The following is a 10,012-nucleotide window of genomic DNA, read 5'->3' as shown; positions in this document are numbered from 1 at the left end:
TTGAAACTAATTACATAGGCCCTAACCATCTACTTATATTAAATAACTTCCTAAACATATTAGGATTCTAACTTCTAATATCTATAAATTCAAACTACTTGATAAATATGCAAACAATTCGAATTATTAAACCAATAAAAATTGCACTAACACGCGAACGCACACACACAAAAAAGATATATGACGAAAATTTATAAACAAACCATTAAAAGTAGTATGTATTATGTTATGTAAAGATAAATGGTAACACATCTATGCATTCTTCTAAATGATTCCAACTAGAAGTTACAATGGATAAAATAAATATAAATGACCAGTGCTTTTCACTGGGCTCAGTAAATTACAACCTTCGGATAAATTTAAGGAATGATCCCAGGCCACCAGCAGGCCTAGGCCCAGGATCAAGCCCAATAGCTTCAAATAATCACTGGCAATATGGACTGAGATCTTCAGCCCATCCAAACTCCTTCAGGAAGGCCAGCACAACTCCATTAGACCACCCGAAACCAGTCTGTATTACATAACAACATTTAATAATAATAATAATAATAATAATAATAATAATGTGTCCCTAAGGTCTAAGGGTAGAGATGCACAAAAAACCCGGTTCTTGACACAACCTGGCATACCCGAACCAGATCCAGAACAACATGAACCCCATGCCAGGAACCGAACCCCGGTTCCACCTCTACCCAGTCAAAATCCTAACAGGCCAAAAACTGATAAAAAAAACAGCCAAAGTGGTCACACCCATCAAAAATCTAAAATTTTCAGAAACCAGACCCGACCTTACCCGGTTCTTGACATTGTTGACCAAAGCGGTCCCAGTTTTAAAAACACCCTGTACCTAAGGCGACATCTTGGTGGTTAAATGGTGTGTCTTACAGCCCAAAAGTTGGAGGTTCATTTCTTGCAGAGTGCACGGTGTAGGTTGTGGTGTATTTATCATATAAAATCTTGGAATTGTTTAATAATAATAATAATAAGCCTAGGCCTGGGCACATAGCCCATACTGAAAACAGCCCTAAAGTAGCAAAGCCCATTAACTTATGACAAATAATAAGACATTGCGAAAGTATACTTACTTGTGGCACATATTCACCCCCTCCACCAAACTCTCCACACTTGCTTACATCATATTTCTCATGCATTGCTTTTGATTTCTTATATGCAACATAATTAGTTCTAATCCACCTTATAGCAATATCTTTAGCTAATGATCTTGCTTCCTTTGATCCTGACTTAACAAAACCTATCATGTGTTGTATAGGGGCCCACCCATTTGGAAAATCCCTATTTTCGACATAATAACGTTTGGTACATGCGGCGGGCATAGCAACTTCTTTGAGAAATTCGAGCGAGCAATGGTAATCTACGTGATCAAAACTTATAATTTGTAGGTTTTAACGTTGTTATTAAACGTTAAAACCTACAAATTATAAGTTTTGATCACGTAGATTACCATTGCTCGCTCGAATTTCTCAAAGAAGTTGCTATGCCCGCCGCATGTACCAGTCCCGAGCTTTCAAGGCTTTGTGCAACTTTGTTTACTAAAGTTTTATCTACACGTATCATATCAAGTTACCTTAATTCTTTTAGCAAAAGAGAAAGGGAAATAACCCGAGCCCATCCTGACTAGGCTCAAGCTCAGCTCGTTTATTACTTATTAATTAATTTATACACAACTATATTTATACTTTATATATTTCTTTAATTATAAATTTTATTTATCACATAGTATATTTTATAAAAAATTCAATGCATGATAACAATTATTCTATATATATATTTAATACGTTAAATAAAAAGTTATATAAATTAATAGGCTCATTTAAGCTAGCAAGTCAACTTGAAGAGTGAATCTTAGGCTCGTATTATAAAACAAACTTATTTTTATGCTTGACTCATTTACACCCTAGCCCTATAAAAAGAGATCATAACGAACCTGTGTTGAACGATTGAAGCCACAAAGGGATGAAGTTCAAGGCGAATATATCTTGATTCTGGTGCGAAGCATCCCATTTGTAAACATCCTGAAAAAAATTCCCAGCCCATTATACATTAAAACGTATGGCTCGAACACACGGGCTCATGGTCTGAACCATCAATGCATAGTTACCTTGTGGTTAGAGCTAGCCTTGAGCCAGTAATCGAACCATTGTCCCTTGTTTTCGTCCCAAAAAACAACGTCCATGGCTTTCTTTCTTAATTCCGAAGCTTTAGCAAACTCTAAAGCATGATTATTGTCTCCAACAACATTTGCCAAAAAAGATATGTCAAGTTCCATCTGTCAAAACATTAAAAAAAATTTAACATTTTATAAAACATGATACGCGCACATACTATCTGGTACACACCTTTAATATGTATGCATTCAAATCGACAGGTAGAATCGTCGTTGTAGACAACGTCGTGAGATCAGAAGTATTCCTAAAACACAAATCATCAATTCTTACAAAAAAATATATAAAAAAATATAAGTAAATGTTTATAAAATAAGTTAACTTTACTTCATCCATCTAGTACTAAAATCCCAACCGGTCTCTGCAGTCGAAGCTAGCTCGCGAGACAAATGCTCTCTATCACAATCATTCTTAAGTTTACTAGCAGTCTCGGTATCCTATGAAACAAAAAAAAATGTATATGTTTAAAAAATATTTATCAAAAGCGCGATAGTTAAACTAGTTATGGTGTGACATCTTACGATTGTGAATGATTCGGGCCTAGGTTGATTCCACATAGCATAGTAGCGGCTTAAATTGTGTATTGCACCATGACAATCCTCAATTGTCACATTATGTATTCCTATATATAACACATAAGTCTAAGTAACGAAACGAAATAATATATATTATAGCGATTAAAAGTTACCCGAATTCCAAAATTTGTGTTCTTTGATCAGGGCCGGGAGTGCCTTCTTGACCAAGTCAACGTCGTTAGTTCGTTTATATACTTCAATCACCATAGAACTCAACAACGGAGGTTGACTGAAAATAATTCCACATGTGTTTATTTTTCCGTACTTATTTTAAAGAACATATAGAAAATAAAATGTATTTACCTTCTATTCGTGTGGTATGCCCGGGCCCCATTTAAAACGTACCCGTACGTGTCAATCAAGTCGATCAAATTCAAAACTATCCCTTTTGCTGTCTCGTACATTTTACTCGTCAATAGTCCTCTGCATAACGTAAAATAATATAATATAATACAACATAGCATAATTTAATATTATATGATATAATAATGTACAACCCAATAAGAATCCCAATAATAAACCTCTTGAAACCTTGACCCGGGTATAATCACCGGGTATTTCAAAGGCAACAAAGTATGCAACTCCGGGTTTTCCAAAACCCGACCCGACACTTTGCGGCTCAAATTCTTCCAAAGAGAATGAACTTCCAATGCCCAACTTCTCACACCCGGGTGGACCACATTCGGCAAAAACCCCTCCGGGTCAACCACAAAGTCAACGGGTTCGACATACCCCAAGTCAACATTCGCACCATTCAAAAACTTGTTCAAAAACCCGTTCAAATCTGAAACCGAAGCCGACCCATTTTTCGTCCTCGGGAGACCATTAAACGCGCTTTCGACGTTTGGAAGATCATACTTCAACGACAAGTCAACGTAAAATTTCGGGTCGAATTTGAACTTACCAAATGTTTGAAGAGCTGTTTGTTGAAGAGTTTGAAGAAATATGACAAGTGGTGTTGTGGGGACCACTGGACCATGATCACAGGCTGACGTAAGCACCATGGCGGCTGTTAATGTTAACAACATGAAGATGGTTTTTAAGGATTGGAAAGAAGCCATTTAAGGATAACAAAGAACATAGGAAGAACATGTTTTATTGTTGTTGTGTATATATATATATATATATATATATATATATATATATATATATATGAATATAAGATAAATATATTACCTGACAAAACAAGGGCCGGCTACTAATAATATTTGAATTGAACGATGAGACTGAATCCTTAAACTTGGTTGTTAGTGAAACTCAAATCAATATGATTATGTTTGAAACCTCTCTTAGGCTTATTTATGTTTGGTATAAAGTACTACACGTCATCCAAACAATATTTATGTTATTTTCTTCTCCTAATGATATTCTATTTTGAATGGTTATTTGTGGATCATTAATGTGTACTGACCCACCTAATTATTTTTAGTGTGTTTGGAATTACTTATTTTAGCCTATTTGACTTATAACTTATTAAAAAGTTAAGAGGCAATTTCATATAATACTAACCAAATTTCAAAAGTGTTTCAATTAAGTCACTTATTTTATAAAACGTCTAATTAAGTTATTCAATTTTTATATTTTATTAAATTAAATGTTTTAACATGTTTTTTTAGTTTTTTTTTGTTTCACATAGAAAATATTTTTATCTTTTTTTTATGTTAATGTTGAGTGACGACGTGGATTTTATTTTTTATTTTTGAATTTTAATATAATTAACGTTTTTTTATTTTTTTTAAGTATAACTACATATATTACAAATTCTGAACCCCACATCTTATCCTTTATTTCTTTCTTGAAGCACAAAAAAATCGATGAGACTTGATTTGTAGATTTAGTGACCCGATTTGAGAAAAATATGCATAAGTGACCTAATTGAAACAATTTTGAAAGTTCATTACTATTCTATGAGATATTTATCTCCCAAAAGTTAATAAAGATGTTTGGGATTACTTATTATTTGAAAGAGTAAATTGATAACTTACAAACTTACAACTTTTTGCTATAAGTCGTAAGTAGGTAAAAATAATTAATCTCGAACACCCTCAAATAATAAGTTTTGCTAATTTGGTAATGATATAATTGCACCATAAGTCATATTTTTCAAATTTTTTAAAACGTCTTTGAAATATCAAAAAATACTTGATATGTTATTTGCAATAAATATTTTTAGAAACATTTATTTAACATGTGTAATACATAGGTTTCTAAACTAGTGTGGATATATATCTTATAAATATTACTCGACTGTAATCTAGATTATAAGACATAAATTGCTAAGTAATATCTTAAGATTAATAATATAGGATAAGGTTAATGTATACCTTGTAATGTAACAATAACACTTTTAACGTTAACGAAAGGTGCATAAGCCGTTTTCTTTTCTTTTTCTTAATTGGGCTGGTTTCGGTTTCAACTTCCCAATAGGTTTCGATTTGAGTCAACAATAGTAAAAACCAGCTTTTGTCCAAACCGGTTTCTGAGTGGAAAATGCTCAGTTTTGTTTCAACCCGGTTTCATTTTTCACTGGTTTGTTTTCATTTTAACCAATTTAAACGTGTGGGCTCCTGACCCTTCTACAAACGGTTCGGTTTCAGTTTGGTTTCTAACAAATTTTTGCCAAAATTGTTTCTGTACTCCGGGTTAAAAACTAGTTCCCGTGAAAACCATTTATGATAGTCAAAATTAAAGATAAGGATAACCTTATATTGTCAACAACGTAACGTTAGCATTAAAATCTGGTTGATTGTAAAGTAGTCAATAAACACCACTGCCCACCTACTTACGAGATATGAAAGCACAAATAAATGTAGGATATGTAAAAGTGAACTTTTATTTTGTAATTTCGAGTTTTCGTAGGATTTATTCATTATTCGGTTTGAAACCAATTACACTAAATAACAAACTTCGAACAAGGACCTAAACGGATCATCGAATCGGTTTTTTTTTTTTTTTTTATTCAGTTGACAACTGATGAAAACCCGAACCAATGAAAACCTCTAGTTACCCGCTAAGAGGCATAAGACCGAAATTGTTAATAGTTAGTACTAGATTATTATACTATAAATATAGAAGGTATTTGTTCTTATGTCATCAACGAATATTTACAAGATAGTGGTAGAATTATATAAGAATTTGAATACTTTCTTTTGGATTATTTAAATGTAAATTTATTTTTATTCTTATTCTTCGAATAATCAACCAAAGCATTACCCTTTGTATTTAAAATTTTCTCATTTATATTTTACCTATTGATATTTCATCGTGTTAAAGATACCCCCAACGACTTGACAGTCTACACTACACCACTTCATTCACCGAAAGATCTTTTCAGGAAAAAGTAACAAAGTTTCTGTATTTCCAAACACACACCTTATATGTTTGAAAGGTGAAACCCTTTAGTCGTATTTATGTTTAGTATGTGTTGTACACGTCAAGGCGTTTCCTACCTTTAGCCAAGTCATCTAGAACAACTATTTATAAATATCAATTAACCACATACTTCATATATTTTTTTAAATCATTTCATTTTATAGAACAAAACCTCACACATGCATCTAAACTACTTTCAGTTCTTATTCCACATTTAAAACAAGATTCAAACCCTCAGCATTTAGGATATTGAACACCATTTAACATACAAAGACACCATTGGGATAAATGTCTTTGATTAATATTTTGTATAGCTATAGGTCTTTAGTCTTCTCAAATGTAAACCCCGTCTAGGTGGAGCGGATTGATTGCCCGCTTGAGAGGGATGGGAGAACCCATTACGATTAATCATGTCCATAAGAGAGGAATGACACCATGTGATAGAAGTTAAGAGAGTTATATTTACAAAACTAACATAGAGGGGAGAAGCTAGAACAATCGACGTAATGGACATTGAAGATGGTCTTAGTTAACTTTACTTAAATATACTTTTTAACGATAGATTATGATAATTTATTTAAATTACTTCATTAGAAAGTAATTTTGAAAAGTAGAAAATTAAGATATGATTTATTTTTTTTTTTTTTTGCCGGCAATAGCAATTAGAATATTTCATGTCAAATTAACAATGGTTATCTATCCAAATCTTGTCTATAATCTAAAGTTTTTTAATTTACACGTGACATTTGAGGGCATTGAATGAAACCCTAAAATCATTTTTCTTCATATCTTGTATTATTTGGTTTAGTCATTTAGTTATGAGATTCGATCAAACACTAAAAAGTAAAGACATCAGCATTATTACTAAATTAATAAGAGAGAAAATGTTAGCCACAATCGTGATTCATGACAACGTAGTGGTAGAATTATATATTGTTACAATTCCTTACCTTTTTATTAGAAAATAAATATACTCGTACTCTTATTCTCCACTCATATTATTAGTGTTTACTAAAAACATGTTTTCTTCTTTTACTTCTCTTTTTTTAAGGCTATCCTTTTTTCTTTTTTTTTAATGTAAATCAGGGTCGTCTCTCTCTAAGAATCATTAAATTTTTTGGGAAAACAAAAAAAAAATTTAGGCATTTAATAAAAAAAATTATTTGACTTAAGCAATTATATGTTTAAATGAGCTTATTTTTTATGATTTAAGTTGCGCAAACAATTTTTTTAGTACAAATGAGCTTGAATAAGTTGAGTGATTAGATTTAAACATAAAAAAAATACATTTTTTTAAATAAATATATATTTTTTTTAAAAAAAATTCGGTCCTACCGAGGTGATCGGGTCGGGGGGCTTCGACCACCCACCCCTCCTTCAAAGCTGGCCTTGCTATCGCTTTATTATTTGTTATTAGAGAAAAGTCATGAAAACATTTTTTAGTGTCATGTGAGAACAATTTCATACCTACAATTATGATCAACGACACACTACTTTAAAGTTACATGTGCATCTATGAAAAAATAATGCATCTATTCTTAAGTTGTATAATTACTTTTACTCGTGTTGAAAGTATATATAATACACTCACAAAACTGACTACATACGTAGTACCATAACTCCAACAAGACGTGACCAAGTCTACAAAGACATCATCTACTTTTAAGACGTGTATAATTTATGTACGTCTTTTATCTCCCTAATATATTGTGTACAATGGATGCATTATTGGTTATTTAGATGTGTTATTGTTTGAAACCCCTTTGGCTTTCACATGCAGATAAAACATTCATGGGGACTTTTTTGAAATCCTAATATGATGATTATATTAGAGAAAACGACCATAATGTCCATTTTTACAAATCCAAGGACTAAAATGTCCGTTAAAATCTTAACTTCTACATTTTGTCCATTTAAAAACCTTTTGGGTCGCCTTTTTTTTAACCTATTTATTCTTCTAACAAATTTTTTGTTCCAATTTTAAACAAGGAGGCTATCAGTTTTGTTTTGAAATTCGTTCGGCTACCAGATTTTGCCAACGACTACAGTATTTTATTGGCAGCTACTGTATTTTTTTGAACTATGATCGATTACCAGATTTTATCGATAGCTACCAGATCTTTTCAAGAAAATCTTGTAGTCAATCAAATATCAAGAAAATCTGGTAGTTGACCGGATTTTAAAAAAATGGTAGTCATCAATAAAATCTGGTAGCCTCATGGTTTAAAGATTGGATCAAAGTTTGTCAGAAGAATAACACTTGGGGGTTTGTGATTGACTTAAAAATGGGCGGTCCGAAAGGTTTTTTAGATGGAAAAAATATGAAAGTTAAGATTTTATTAAACATTTTGATAATTGAATTGGTAAAACGTGACACTATGGTCATTTTCTCATTATATTATGTTTTGACCTTTTACACACATGTCTCTAATAAACAGTTATAATTATGTAATAATTGTACCTTGCTAGTTGCTACTGCAATTATTTGGATATGTGACATTGATAATTTCATAATTTGTAATACCATTCCCGAGTTCTACCCTTTGTGGTTCCACATGTATGTCATAGACCCATAGTGACATCAATGGGGTGACACCATCGTGAAGGTGAGATCAAAGCAGTGCAACGTAGTTACATGCAAATCAAAATGAAGATTACAATAATGTTTAAGGATTTAGGTAAGTTGCTGTCACAAACATCGAATCATATCTTATTAAATCCAAATTACAATTGTTTAACCCAAGAACAATACAAGAGTTCGAATACACACAAGCTGAATCAAACAAACAACAAATTCAGACTTAAAACAACGATCTGGTCAAACATATATACGAATACCATCAGAACCACAACAGAATTAGACAAGAAATATCAACATGAATAAACCCTAAATAAGATAAAGATAAAAAACTAAGGGCAATTATAAGAGATAAAACCCGATAGTTAATGATTGATGATAGCTGTGATATAAGAGATAAACCCGATAGTTAATGATTGATGATAGCTGTGATTTACAATATTCTTGAAGACTTTGACATAACACGGGCTGATCGAAATCTACTAGTGATTGATACGCTGGCAATTGAGACACTGATGAATAAGATGATAAACCATACTGAATGAAAACTTGTTTCTCAAGATCTCAAAGACGTCGATTGATCTCTTCTCTTTAATACATCCATGAAGAACTTGAGCCCAGTCCACGAGAGCAGCACCAACATCCAACCCATCACCGACTTATGTTTAGCCCAAACTGATCTCGGCCCAATACAACATACAAAACAAACACAATTGTGTTAGAATTAATGGTATTAACAACTAAACAATAAAAATAGAACTACAAACCTCAGCAATATTTTTTTCCAATATTATTTGCTATTGAACTGAAATATGTCCATATATTTCAACAGTTACAAATCTCTCACAATTTTATATGTTCATAAGACTCGCCTGATTCTAAGGCAACAACTTCTCGAATATCCGCTTTGTGTTACAAACTATATAACTTATGTTAGGGATTTTGCCAGAGAGGGTTCATCATATCACTTTTACTTTATCGAGTTTATTATAGATTATGTAATCGAACCTAAAGTTCTAGTAACTCCTAGAGTATGTATTCACTAAACCTTGGATACATCAGGAACTTGTTCTTGCAGTGACGAGTTGTGCATGTTTGTGATTAATTTGTTGTTCGAATATTTGGTTTGGGAAATCCAGATATGGAGACTTATTTGGCTACTATCTGCTTTACTTGATTACTTTGATATAACTCGTAACTGCTATAAGATTGAAATGGACCAAACCCTTATAAAATCCATGTTGATTGTTAAATCTACGGGTTGCTCTCCTAACTGGTGGCATGATCCGACCCAGTAAAGCGAA

General features: G+C 32.3%; 1 pseudogene; it reads right to left on the bottom strand.

The window, feature by feature from the left end:
• Positions 1 to 238: 238 nt before the first annotated feature.
• Positions 239 to 3,826, bottom strand: LOC143613169 (putative trehalase; annotated as a pseudogene).
• Positions 3,827 to 10,012: the final 6,186 nt, after the last annotated feature.

This window comes from Bidens hawaiensis, unplaced genomic scaffold, assembly GCF_021521415.1.
Source record: "Bidens hawaiensis isolate Kalapana, Puna unplaced genomic scaffold, B.hawaiensis_p1.1 tig00036770_1, whole genome shotgun sequence".
NCBI lineage: Eukaryota > Viridiplantae > Streptophyta > Magnoliopsida > Asterales > Asteraceae > Bidens > Bidens hawaiensis.
This window is presented reverse-complemented; position numbering and strand designations above follow the sequence as displayed.